At 45.8% G+C, this 14,547-nt stretch overlaps 1 protein-coding gene across 4 annotated transcripts in view; it reads left to right on the top strand.

Annotated features, from left to right (window-relative positions):
• Positions 1-14,547, top strand: part of LOC121287426 (DENN domain-containing protein 3-like) — a 177,249-nt gene that overhangs the window by 137,940 nt on the left and 24,762 nt on the right. The gene's annotated exons all lie outside the window — the stretch shown is intronic.

Below are 14,547 nucleotides of genomic sequence, written 5' to 3'. Positions count from 1 at the left end.
CAGTGCCTTAGTTTTAAAATTCTCATCCTTGTTTTCAAATCTCTCCATGGCCTTACTCCTCCCTATCTCTCAGATTCACTGAATTGTTAGGGTGCAAGAGGAGGCCATTCGGCCCATCATGTCTGCACCAGCTCTCCGAATTAGCATTATGACCTAGTGCCATTGCCCTGCCTTTTCCCCATACCCCTGCACGTTGTTTCTGTTCAAATAATCATCCAATGCTCTCTTGAATGCCTCGATTGAACCTGCCTCCACGAGACCTCCAGACAGCGCATCCCAGGCTCAAACTACTCGTTGTATGAAGAAGTTTTTCTCTCACGTCATATTTGCTTCTTTCATAAATCACTTTAAATCTGTGCCCTCTCATTCTTGATCCTTTTACGAGTGGGAACAGCTTCTCCCTGTCTACTCTGTCCAGCCCCCTCATGATTTTGAACATCTCTATCAAATCTCCTCTTAGCCTTCTCTCCTGTCTATATAACCTTTAATCGATAGAAACATATTCTGGTGTCTTGTTTTCATTTGCGTCTATTAAACCAGCCCTAAGCCTGCCTCTAAAGTGAATGGATGCAGCTATTTAACCTCTCAGAGTAACTCGGGATTTATTTAAGCTGGGAATCAATGGTGAGACTCTCCTCCGTCCACAGCTCCTGAAGCACCAACGTATCACCAAACCAGGCCCAGAGGCTGGGATTAGCCCAGCGAAGCTGGCTCGTTGGCAGGTGGGCCCACATAATCATGGGCAGGGCCTGTGGTCCATTCCCAGTGGTGGGAATTTAGGCAGCAGCAGAAATGAGCCGATATGGGGGAACTCAATCGCGGGCTAATTAAGCTCTACATATTGAGCCAATTAAAGGCCATTATCCCCCTGCCCACTGGGATTTGGTGGAGACTCAGGGATTTCCCTAGCCTGGCCTGGCTCTCCTGTGCCTCCTGTAGGCCACCCAGAAAACTTCCCATTGGCCAGCGTCTCCACGCCACCCCCCCCACCCCCCCCCCCCCCCCCCCCCCCCCCACCCCCCACCCCCACCGGGGCAGGGTTTCCACCCGACTTGATCCCGCCTTAAATGGTGTTGGGCAGCCCTTTGAGGGGTGACACGGGTTTTCCCATCAGCTCTCCCACCAGTGGGCTGAACCCATGTCACTGTCGCTAAATTCTGTGCAGGGTTCTAAAGGTGATAACCAGCTGGGCTGTCACATCGAACCACAGAGCCGTGCAGTATAACAGGAGGGAATCTAGTCCATCCTTCCTATGCAGACGCTTTGAACAAACTAAAGGGGACATGAGGAGAGATTTATCCGGACCAAGAGTTGATAAGACCTGGAATGCATTAGCCTAAAGGGAGGGAATCATACAGCATAGGGACTTTCAAAAAATGCATATTTGAAGAGGACGTTTTGCAAGGTTATGGGGAACATGCTGGTGTATGTGACTTTAGTGGACATTTTAATGGACTGTTCCTTCAAAGAGCCAGCACAGCTATCAATGGCCTCTTTCTGTTGTATCAGCTTAGTCCAATTCGGCACACTGGCCAGGATTTTGTTGGGCTGACGGGTATCTCTCAGCTCAGCTGGAGAACCAGCAGGGACCCCCCTCCAGTTCCGTGGGTGGGAGTTGGAGGGGTTGGGGTGCAACGGAATCACCTGCCTTTCAGTCACTTAACTGCCCTCCACCAGGCCTTCCCTCCGATTCCCTGCAGAGGTCCCGCCCACCAAGAGATGCTGGCCAATCAGAAGCCAGCATGTTCCTCGTGTCATTAGCGCCAGTGGGGGCAGTGGCTGCCAGCGGCACTGCCCCCGCCCAAGGCCCAGGACCATCGTGAGACCGCTGGCCACAGGTGAGTGAGGGCAGGATGGGGGTCGTGGGACAAGTTTTCCGGGAGAAGGGGGCAGGGGCGTTGGAGGCAAGGGCTTTCAGCGACCAATCACCTGCCTGATGCCAGGTCCCTCGATCGGGCACAGATTAGCTGAACACAAGGGACTCTCCGCCCGCCCCCCGGGAAACCACTAGCAAACCCTATCTAGTTCATTGTCTGAGTTCATACCTGAAGAGTGGTCACTGGGGTCAACTACTGGAGGTTGATCAGCATCCATGGAACTGAAGCCCAATGAAGATTATGGTGTCTAAAGGAGAAAGAACTGGGAGGAAGCTGTCTGGTTACACAATAACCCTCTGGAGTTATCCATGGTGCTGTCTGAGACCCTCGTTATTGGTCCAAATCTTTGACTGTCTCACCCACACTGTTAGCTGGATTGTTTTGTTGGGATGTGATTAGTGCTGAAACTTGCTGGAAACGTGAGCTGAAACCCCATTTCCCTCGCCCACAGTTATGTGGAGTCTCGGGAACAACGGCAACATCAGTAGTCTCCTTAACCATTGAGATTTAATGTATTAAGAAACAGGGATGATGGAAGTCAGGTGAATTCAAGTCAAATCAGGTCTAGAAAGAGAAATACAGAGAGTGAAAGACTGGATTAGGAGAGAAAGAGACAGAAAGGAAGAGGCAGAAAAATGCTGAAATTATTGTACAAGGCAGACGGGTTGCACCTGAACTGGAACGAGACCAACACCCTTGCGGTGGTGGGGGTGGAGGTGGGGGGGCGTTGCTAGTGCTGTTGCTGGGGGGCTTAAACTAATTTGGCAGGGGGATGGTATATGGAGTGGGGGTGTAGTAGGAGTTGATGTACGGACAAGTATAAAAGAAAAACCAAGTGTATATAATCAAGTCAAGGCACTAGGGAACATGGCAAGACTGGATGGCGTTTATTTTAATGCAAGGAGTCTTGAGAGTAAGGAATATGAGTTGAGGGTGTTGAGTGACACCTGGGGATATGGTATCATTGCTATCATGGAGACATGGTTGAAGGAGAGGCAAGACTGGCAGCTCAATATCTCAATAATCCAGGATATGTTTCAAGCAAGATTGGGGGGGTGGGGGGGATGGTGGTTGCAGGACAGGGTTTCAGGGTTGTGTAAAAGAAGAGGTGGTGTCGCAATATTGATGAAGGAGTCAATTACTGCAATAAGGAGGGATGATACCTTTAGAAGGTTCCTCAAATGAGGCCATATGGGTAGAACTTAAAAACAAAAAGGGGGCAATCACATCACTGGGAGTGCGCTATGGACCCCCCCCCCCCTCCCCCCCAAACAGTCATGGAGAGATAGAAGGGCAGATATGTAAACAAATCTCAGAAGTGTAAAAATAATAGGGTAATAATAGTAGGGGATTTCAACTTCCCCAATATAAACTGGAATAGATAAAGTGTGAAAGGCTTAGAGGGGGCGGCATTCTGAAAACCTATCCAGAAGAGCTTTTTATGCCAGCACATAGAAAGTCCTACAAAAGGTGCTGGACCTAGTTTTAGAGAACGAAGCCAGGCAAATGGTAGAAGTGTCAGTGAGGGAACATTTTGCAGGGGGAGCATTTCGGTGATAGTGATAAATCAGTAAGATTTAAGGTAGTTATGGAAAAGGACAAAGATGGACCGGAAATAAAGGCTCTGAATTGGGGAAAGGCCGATTTTAATATGATACGACAGGATCTGGCCAGAGTGAACTAGGAACAGCTACTTGTAGGAAAATCTACATCAGAGCAACGGGAGGCATTCAAAAAGGAAATAGAGAGAGTACAGGGCCAACATGTTCCTACAAAAGTGAAGGGTGGGACCCACAGCCCAGAGAACTCTGGATATCAAGGAATGTACAGGGTTGAATAAGGAAATAAAGGCGAGCTTATGGTAGAGACTAAGGGCTCCAAACAGCAGAATCCCTAGAGGAGTATAGAAGGTGCAGGGGGTTACTTAAAAAAAAGAAGTTAGGAGAGCAAAGAGGGGACATGAAAAAACACTGGCGGGTAAAATCCAAAGATATTTTAGAAGTATATTAGGGGCAAGACGATAACCAGGGAAAGAGTAGGGCCCTTAGGGACCAAAGAGACGATCTATGTGACGAGCCTGAGGTCGGAGGTGAGGTTTTGAAATGAGTACTTTACATCTGTGTTCACGATAGAGAAGGACGATGTAGGTGTAGAAATCAGGGAGGGGGGACTATGATACACTTGAACAAATTAGCATTGAGAGGGAGAAGGTATTAGTGGTTTTGGCGGGCTTAAAAGTGGAAAAATCCCCAGGCCCAGATGAGATGTATTCCAGGCTGCTGTGGGAGACAAGGGAGGAGATAGCAGGGGCCCTGACATTAATTTTCAAATCCACTCTGGCTACAGGAGAGGTGCCAGAGGATTGGAGGACAGTGAATGTGGTACCATTATTCAAGAAGGGTGGTGGGGATAAACCTGGGAACTATAGGCCAGTGGGCATAACATCAGTGGTAGGGAAGCTTATGGAAAAAATTCTGAGGGGCAGAGTTAATCTCCGCTTGGAGAGGCAAAGATTAATCGAGGATAGTCAGCATGGGTTTGTCAGGGGGAGATCATGTCGAACAAAATTGATTGAATTTTTCGAGGAGGTGATTAGGGCCAGGATTTTCCATTTGTTGGGTGGGCTTGGCGGGAGTTGACGGGGGTGGTCGCAGAGCCAATTAAGGCCCGCCTTGCATGGATCGCAAGCGGTGCGAGCAGTAGGAGGAGGGAGAGTCGGGTCCAGTGCTCTTTCGTGCATCTGCACGGAGCTGCCTCAGGGAGAGTGAAGTGCTTTTTAAAAATAATAAATAAATACATTAAAAATTTAATGAAACATGTCCCCTCATGTGACTGTGTCACATGAGATGGGACATGTTTTTATATTTCAAAGGAAGTTTTTATTTAATTTGTAAAAGCTTTAGGAAACCTCATCCTCCTCGTGGATGAGGTTTCCTAAAAAAAAAACTTAAAGGCTGCTTGACCTTTGCGCCTGCCCATCAATTGTCAGGTTAGATGGGCAGCATAAAATTTGTGTTAATTACTTAGTTAATGGCCTTAATAGGCCAATCAACTATCAGTGGGCGCGCAGCTGACTCCAGCGCGCACCTACTGAACAAAATATCGCACGACTTCGCGATGAGGTCGGGACATATGCCCGACATCATCACGCGTCACTTAACATTCCAGGGTGTCAGGCATGCACCCCCACGCTGAATGGAAAATCCTGCCCTAGGTGTGTGGCAAACTATAGGCCCCCAAACAGTCAGGAAGAGATAGAGGATCAAATTTGTAATCAAATTTCAGGGAAGCATAAAATTAATAAGGCGGCGATAGTCGGGGATTTTAACCACCCAAATATTAACTGGGATAGTTTTAGTGTGCAAGGTAGAGAAGGAGCAAAATCCTTAAGTTGCATAAAGGAGAACATTTTTAGCCAGTACGTAGAAAGCCCAACAAGGGAGGGGGCAGTTCTGGATCTAATATTCAGAAATGAGCCCGGGCAGCTGGAAGGCATATCAGTAGGGGAGCATTTTGGAGATAGTGACCATAACTCAGTTAGATTTAGGATAGTTATGGAAAAGGGTAAGGTTGGGCCGGGAATAAAAGTTCTAAACTGAGGAAAGGCTAATTTTACTAAGATGAGATGCAATTTGGCCCAAGTGGATTGGGAGCAGCTACTTGCAGATAAAACTATGTCAGAGCAGTGGGAGGCATTCAAAGAGGGAATAGCGAGAGTACAGGAAAAATATATTCCTGTAAAGACAAAGGGGGAGACCAAGTCCTGAGACCCTGGATGTCAAGGGACATAAAGGTTAGGATTAAGAAAAAAAGAGAAGCTTATGTCAGATACCGAGGGCTCAATACAGCAGAGTCCCTAGAGGAGTATAAAAAGTGAAGTGGGGAAATTAGGAAAGCTGAGAGAGTGCATGAGAAAGCATTGGTGGGTAGAATAAAGGAAAACCCAAAGGGGTTTTTTAAATATATAAAGAGCAAGAGAATAACTAGGGAAAGAGTAGGGCCACTTAGGGACCATAGAGGTAATGTGTGTGTGGACCCAGAAGACGTGGGTTCAGTTCTCAATGAATACTTTGCATCGATCTTCACAATGGAATAGGAAGACGCAGGTATAGACATCAGGGTGGAGGACTGTGAAATCTTAGAGGAAATTAACATAGAGAGAGAGGAGATACTGGCGGGTTTAGCGGCCTTAAAAGTGGATAAGTCCACAGGCCCAGATGAGATGTATCCCAGGCTGTTGAGGGAGGTAAGGGAAGAAATATCAGGGGCCCTGGCAGTAATTTTCAAATCCTCTCTGGCCACAGGTGAGGTGCTGGAGGACTGCTAACATTGTCCCATTATTAAAAAAGGGAGGAAGGGATAGACCAGGAAATTATAGGCCAGTCAGTCTAGCCTCAGTGGTGGAGAAGTTACTAGAAAGAATTCTGAGGGATACAATATATCGGCACTTGGAGAGACAAGGATTAATCAGAGATAGTCAGCATGGATTTGTTAAGGGAAGGTTGCGTTTGACAAACCTAATTGAATTTTTTGAGGAGTTAACCAGGAGTGTTGATGAGAGTAATGCATTTGATGTGGTCTACATGGACTTTAGCAAGGCTTTGGATATGGTCCCTCATGGCAGACTAGTCAAGAAAGTGAGAGCCCATGGGATCCAAGGCAAAGTAGCACATTGGATCCAAAATTGGCTGAGAGACAGGAAGCAGAGGTTGATGGTAGAGGGATGTTTCTGTGACTGGAAGTCTGTTTCCAGAGGGGTTCCATGGGGCTTGATGCTGCATCCATTGCTATTTGTGGTGAACATAAATGATTTGGACTTAAATATAGTGGATATGATCAAGATGTTTGTGGATGACACGAAAATTGTTAGGAGGATAATCGTAAACTGCAGGAGGATATCAATGGACTAGTCAGGTGGGCAGAGCAGTGGCAAATGGAATTCAACCCGGAAAAGTGAGAGATAATGCACTTGGGGAGGACTACTAAGGCAAGGGATTACACTATGAATGGTAGGACCCTGGAAAGTACTGAAGATCAAAGGGACCTTGGTGTGCATATCCATAGATCCCTGAAGGTAGCAGGACAGGTAGATAAGATGGTTAAGAAAGCATATGGGATACTTGCCTTATTAACTGAGGCATAGAATACAAGAGCAGGGAGGTTATGCTGGAACTGTATAAAACGCTGGTTAGGCCACAACTGGAGTACTGTGTGCAGTTCAGGTCACCACATGATAGGAAGGATGTGATTGCACTGGAGACGGTGCAGAGGAGATTTACCAGGATGCTGCCCGGGCTGGAGGGTCTGAGCTATGAGGAAAGATTGGATAGGCTGGGGTTGTTTTCCTTGGAGCAGCGAAGTTTAAAAGAGGACCTGATAGAGGTGGATAAAGATTATGGGAAGCATTGATGGGGTGGATAGGAAGGCTCTTTTTCCATTAGTAGCGGGGTCAATAACCAGGGGGCATAGATTTAAGGTAAGTGGCAGAAGGCTAAGAGGGGAGTTGAGGAGAATTTTTTTCATCCAGATGGTAGTGGGAATCTGGAACTCACTGCCTGAAAGGGTGGTTGACCCAGAAACTCTTGTAACATTTAAGAAGTATTTAGATATTCACTTGCGTTGCCATAGCCTCCAGGGCTATGGGCCAAGAGCTGGAAAATGGGATTAGTGTAGTCAGATCTTTTTTGACTGTTACAGACACAATGGGCTGAATGGCCTCCTTCTGTGCTGTAAAAGTATAAGTCTGAGTCTATGTAGATGAGGGTAGTGTAGTTGATGTAGTCTACATGGACTTCAGTAAGGCTTTTGACAAGGTCTCGCATGGGAGAATGGTCAAGAAGGTAAGAGCCCATGGGACCCAGGGCAAATTGGATCCAAAATTGGCTTAGTGGCAGGAGGCCAGAGAGTGATGATCAAGGGTTGTTTTTGTGACTTGGAAGTCTGTGTCCAGTGGCGTACCCCAAGGTTTGGTGCTGAGTCCTTTGCTGTTTGTAGAAGGTATAATCAGTAAGTTCGCAGATGACACGAAAATTGGTGGTGTGGTAAGTAGTGAGGAGGAAAGCCTTAGATTACAGGACAATATAGACGGGCTGGTCAGATGGGCAGAACAGTGGCAAATGGAATTTAATCCTGAAAAGTGTGAGGTGATGCATTTTGGGAGGTCTAACAAGGCAAGGGAATATATGGTGAATGGTAGGACCCTAGGAAGTAAAGGATCAGATTGAAATAAAAACAAAAAAACTGCGGATGCTGGAAATCCAAAACAAAAACAGAATTACCTGGAAAAACTCAGCAGGTCTGGCAGCATCGGCGGAGAAGAAAAGAGTTGACGTTTCGAGTCCTCATGACCCTTCGACAGAACTTCGACAGTTCTGTCGAAGGGTCATGAGGACTCGAAACGTCAACTCTTTTCTTCTCCGCCGATGCTGCCAGACCTGCTGAGTTTTTCCAGGTAATTCTGTTTTTGTTAAGGATCAGATTGACCTTGGTGTGCATGTCCATAGATCCTTGAAGGCAGCAGCACAGGTGGATAAGGTGGTTAAGAAGGCATATGGGATGCTTGCCTTTATAATTGTCGAGGTATTGAATACAAGAGCAGGGAAGCTATGACTGGGCTGTATAAAGCATTGGTTAGACCACATCTGGAGTACTGTGTGCAATTCTGGTTGCCACACTATAGGAAGGATATGATTTCACTGGAGAGGGTTCAGAGGAGATTCACTAGGATGTTGCCTGGTCTGGAAGGTTTCAGCAATGAAGTGAGACTAGAAAGGCTAGGGTTGTTTTCCTTAGAGCAGAGCAGAGCAGGCTGAGGGGGGACCTGACAGGGGTATACAAAATTATGAGGGGCATAGATAGGGTAGACAGGAAGAAATTTTTCCCCTTGGTGGAGGGGTCAATAACTAGGGGGCGTAGATTTAAGGTAAGGGGCAGGAGGTTTGGAAAGGATTTGAGGAAAAAAAATTTCAGCTAGAGAGCTGAATATCTGGAACTCAATCCCTGAAAGGTGGTACAGGCAGGAACATGCACAACATTCGAGAAGTGTTTAGATGAATACTTGATATGCCGTAGCATACAAGGCGACCGGGCCAAATGCTGGAAAATGGGATTAGAGTAGATAGGGGCTTGATAACCAGGCGTGGACATGATGGGCCGAAGGGCCTCTTTCCATGCTGTAAAACTCTGACTCCATGACTTCATGACATTTTAATCATTTCTAACAATTCACTATGTGCAGGCATGAGATTGAAGAGTTTAAATTGTTCTTTTTCTGGGCCAGAGATTGATTGGAAATGCATCAACAATTACTACTTAAAAGGATACTTGACAACAAATCACCAAGGCTAGCTTTCTTAAAGGATCATAGAATCTTAGAGCATAGAAGGAGGCCATTTGGCCCATCATTATGCACCAGTTCTTTGGAAGAGCTACCCAGTCTAGTCCCACACTCATTCACCCTGCACATTTGTAAAGGTTTACCATTACATCCCTGTTTTTGTACTCTGTGTTTTATTTGCAAAATCAGGTATTTCATATTCCACTTTATTAACCTGCCATGCTACTTTTCAAGGATTTGTAAACCTCCAGCTCTAGATTCCCCTTCTATTGCACCTGTCTCCAAACCTGCCACCACCACCCCACCCCCAAACCCCACTCCATATAGCACCATTTAGATTATAATGCCTCTTAAAGTTGTTTTTCCCAAAGTGCGTTACTTCACACTTATCCACATTAAGCTGAATCTATAAAACAGGAAAAGTCACAGACCTGATATTATAGACACGTGGGAGGGACCAACTGGTTGCCACCTCCCTCCAGTCAAAACACCTATTCACCACTATTCTTGTATTCTTGTCCTCCAACCCTGTGCCAATGTTCTACCCTGGTTACCCCCATCCCTTTAGCTTCATGTTCTTCTAATTCTATGAGGAAGAACTTTTGAAAGTGCATGTGTACAATTTCTACTTCACTAGCTCCTTCCTATTACATCCTCAAAGAACTCAAAGCAGGTTAGTCAGACACGATTTGCTTTGATCAACCAAGCTATGACAGGTTTAATGAACAATTAATGTGTAATTTCTTAGAATTAATAGGAAGACTGAGGGATGTTACTTGTTCAAAGTAAATAGCCATGCTGTGTAAATTGACCAGCGGGTTCTGGGGATTTGGTGCATCTCGTCATTTCCTGAATTTGAGGATTTGTGCTTTAGTAATGGTGAGTCTTGTCAACACACCCTTATTTATTTAGCAAGATTTGGGCCATTGATTTTTCTGTGTAGAAGCAGCACACCTCTGTCTCAGTGGTAGCATTCTGTCTCTGAGTCAGAAGGTAGAGGGTTCAAATCCCGTTCCAGGCTGTTCCTAGAAAGCAGAGTCTAGAATATGGAGTTGAAATTGGCCTGGGACAGTTGAGCGGAATGGACTCCTGTGTGTCAGTGACACATGGTGTACCAGGGAAGAGGAAACTGGATGCAGTGGTCAGGCTAATTTGTGTCAAACACTAAAAGGAAAGTGAAATCTGAAATATAAGCAGAAAGTGCTGGGGCAACTGAGCAGGTCTGGCAGCATCTACGCAGAGTGAAAGAGAGTTAATGTTTTGAGTCAAATTTGTCTTTCAAAGAAGTCATATTAGACTTGAAACGTTAACTCTGTTTCTCTCTCCACAGATGCTGCCAGACCAGCATTTTCTGTTTTTAAATTTGTGTCGATCTGTTTTTCAAGACTGCCACACACCTGGATAATCCCCATCGTTGTCTCTTAGCAAGGGGCTGGCATCAAGAAGGAGTGACCGCTGGATGAGGAGTAATGTCCCCCCTACAACTGAATCAGAGGGGGAGGGGTTCAAAGCAGACAGTCCCGGAGACTGGAAAGGCAGCTCGGAATATTGGGTTCAGCAGGTGGTGGGGAGTGCGTAGAGTGAGAATCTCTGGGTGTTGATTCCCCCTCCTCTCACATCATTAAAGATAGTGGGGGGGGGGGCTCCTTGGCCTAGGTCACAACCCACCTAAGAGAAGGGAAACTTCATTAGTAAATAGCTCGTATAGAAGTTTGAGCCGCCCTGGGGACAGAGCGCAGTCAGATCTTCAGATGTTACAGATTCTCATTTCCTGACACTGACCCGAAACCTATTTTTTTCTCTAGTTTGTGCAGGGCCGCCAAAAAAGGAAAATTCCAAGAAGAGAAAGACTAAAAGAAAATAAAATCTCAGCAAGCTCCTTAAAACACAGACCTGCTGAACCTTTTGTGATTTTATTACTCGCAATGATGCTTAGTTTCTTTAAGGCACCTTTTAGTCCTCAGTTTAAATACACAGGCTCAGAGCCACACAAACTCTGTTTCCCGGTTGTTAACCGGTTCGACCAGTCACCCTGTGGTGGCTGGCAGTGAACTGTTTGGCAAATTGGAAAACAACAGTCATGCAGTATCCAGGCCTGAATCAGGCATTCAACCTTCTCCATATGCCCATTAATAAAGGGCCTGATGCCTATTTCTGACTCCAAATGCAAGGTTAGGTTGCCCCAAGGTTACTTAGAAAATCAAGCCTGGTACCATCAAGGGAAATATTGCTTATATATTCACCTTGAGTGTGAGCGGGCAGGAAGGGAGATTGATCTATGCCTTCCAACTCTCCCTCCCCACCCCACCCCCCTCACTGACATGCATGAAAACCCCCAAAATCCTGGGGTTGGAAGCGTCATTGTAGAAACACAGTCAGATGTCGACACACCATCCAGTCCCGAAGGGAATGCTGAACTGTACAAGGTTCCCACTGCCTGTTTGAGGCTTCAGGTGGGTGTCAAAGGTTCTTCGGGGCTATTGAAAGGAGAACAGGACTTCTCCCTATGTCCCCAGTCAACAATTTGCTCTCTCAATTCACACCACCAATAGCAGATTATTGCTGTTTGTGGGATCTTTCTGTGCAGAAAAATGGCTGCTGTGCTCACCCACTTAACAGTCACTGTACCGCAAAGTAAGTTGCTGCGCTTTGAGGCATGATTAGAAGCAATACCATTTATTTTTCTCTCTCGTTTTTTCTTTGGACAAGGGCAGCACTGGCAAGGCTGCATCCAATGCTCATTCCTCAGTTGTCCTAAGGACATTGAGGGTCAGCAGCATAGTGAAACTGGAGACAGGCCTCAGCATAGACTGGATAAGGGTGGCTGGTACCATTCCCTGAAGGGCATCACTGAAGCAGTTGGGTTTTTTTCAACAGTCCAGCAGCTTGGTGGTCATTGCCTCCACAATCACTGGATTCACAGAATTATCCTGGAATATTGTGTCCAGTTCCGGCCACCACACTTTAGGAAAGGATGTGAAGGTCTTGGAGAAGGTGTAGAGAAGATTCATGAGAATGGTTCCTGGGGTGAAGAGCATTAGTTATGTGGATAGATTGGAGAGGCTGAGGCTGCTTTCCTTAGAGGTGAGAAGGTTGAGAGGAGATTTGATAGAGGTGCTCAAAATCATGAGGGGTCTAGACAGTGTATGTAGAGAAAAACTTCCCATTGGTGGAATGGTTGAGAACCAGGGAACACTGATTTAAGGTGACTGGCAAAAAAAAGCAACGGCAACATGAGGAAAAATTATCTTGTGCAGCGTGTGGTTAGGATCTGGAACGCAGTGCCTGAGAGTGTGCTGGAGGCAGATTCAATCATGGTTTTCAAAAGGGGAATTAGATAATTATCTGCGGATAAGACATTTGCAGGGCTAGGGGGAAAGGTGGGAGAGTGGGACAAGCTGAGTTGATCTTGCAGAGAGTTGGCACAGGCAACAGTGGTCTCCCATTTTATGATTCTTGCCAGTCTGAGATTTGAGCTTGTGACCTTTTGGGCTTACAGTTCTATATCATGACTGCTGAGTTTTATTCCAAGCCTTTTCATCCACTCGACTCCTGCTCTGATGTACCATCACTCCTAAAAATCTTTGTTACTTCCCCACCTCTCATTCTCTGTCTGTCTCTACCAACCTCCTCCAATGGGAACCTCACCCCTGTCTAAGGATTGCAATTCCTGCATCCTATGGAATATGTTGGTAATTCCAGCTGTACTTTGATCAGAGAGGGAGGGAAACAACAGTAGCAGAGCTGGGAATATCCCAGTCTTCCTACCGGGTCTGTTGATCCATCAGCTTTGAGCATAATTTGCTATCTGGAACCATCGAATGCCTTATGTACACAACCCCATTACTGAAAATCTATCCCCCATTGGCTTGTTCAGGGTCAGTAACTCTGAGCAAGGGGCCAATGTAACATGAGTTTGATGCAGGTTCAACAAAACCTAACCTGACAGAAAGTTGGCAAATTCAATCAAAGACCAGAAATGGCCAGCGTAGCGTGTCTAGGACACAGATTAGTATCTCAGAGGTTCTCTTACAAGACTGGGGAGACCACATCTTGTTGGAGCAATTTAGAGATTATAATATAAACAGGACTTGTAAAGCTCCCTCTCAAGGTATGAGAGAGTGTTCATCATAATTTAGATCTAACACAAAGCTTACACTACTGTTAATTGCGCTATTGTTGATATAGCTTTTACACTCACCCACACACCAACCCCACAATCAGCTGAACTAAGGGACAAAGACATATGACAGAAAGGCAGGGGCAAAAGAGTTGAGGTGCTGTAGGTAAGAAAGAGGCTGTACTATTGTTCAACGATCCCATGTAAACCAGCAGTGAGCACAATCTTCTACTGGAAACCCCATGATTGAAAGTCTAGCATCCATTGATTTGTCCAGAGTTAGCAGCTCAGGGCATGGAGCCAAGGTGAAATGAGTTCGGTGCAATTTGTCAAGCTTTGGTTGTGAACTTGTGTCCATTGGGATGAGGGTGGATTTATTATCCTCAGTGCATTCAGAATGAAACATAAATAATGTTGAGAGACTCTGGAAGAGCAATGTTACAGAAATCACTAAAAGCCCATGGACAGGTACAAAATAAAATCAAACTAGCCAATGAAATGTTGGCCTCCATCTGAAGAGGGCTGGAGTACAAAGGGGATGAAGTGATGCTTCAGTTAGTCAGAGCCTTGGTCAAACCCCATCGGGAGTAACTGTTCAGTTCTGGGCACTGAACCTCAGGAAGAATATATTGGTTTTGTGGGTGTGGGGCGCAGTGTAGATTCACCAGAATGATACCAGGCCAAAAGGGTTAAATTAGAAGATTGCATAGACTTGTAATCTTTGAGGTCAGAAAATTAAGGGGCGATTGAATTGAGGGGTTTAAAATGAAAGATTTGATTGGATAGACGGAGAATAAGTATTCCCTCTGATAGAGGAGTCAGAACAAGGGGGTTAAATCTTCCAATTACAGCCATGTCGTTCAGGATTGAAATCGAGAAGCAGTGCTTCACACAAAGGGCAGTGAAAATCTGGAACTCGCTCCTGAGAGAACATCTTGGATACTCAGAGTCACTTGAAAATTTCAAAATTGAGAGTGAGAGATTTTCGTTGCTTCCAAAACTCTGTTGCCCAATGCCTTAACTTGCATTCCTATCACGCCTTGTGCTCGCTGGTCAAGCAACATCTTGATTTTAAAATTCTCGTTCTTGTTTTCAAATCCCTCCATGGCTTCACTCCTCCCTATCTCTGTCATCTCCTCCAACCTCACGACCTCACAAGCCTCCAAGATATCTGCGTTTCTCTAATCCTGGCATCTTGCTCACCTCCCATTTTA

The sequence above is a fragment of the Carcharodon carcharias genome, chromosome 14, assembly GCF_017639515.1.
Source record: "Carcharodon carcharias isolate sCarCar2 chromosome 14, sCarCar2.pri, whole genome shotgun sequence".
In the NCBI taxonomy this organism is placed as follows: Eukaryota; Metazoa; Chordata; class Chondrichthyes; order Lamniformes; family Lamnidae; genus Carcharodon; species Carcharodon carcharias.
Note: the sequence above shows the minus strand (reverse complement) of the source record. Positions and strands in the feature narration are given on the sequence as shown.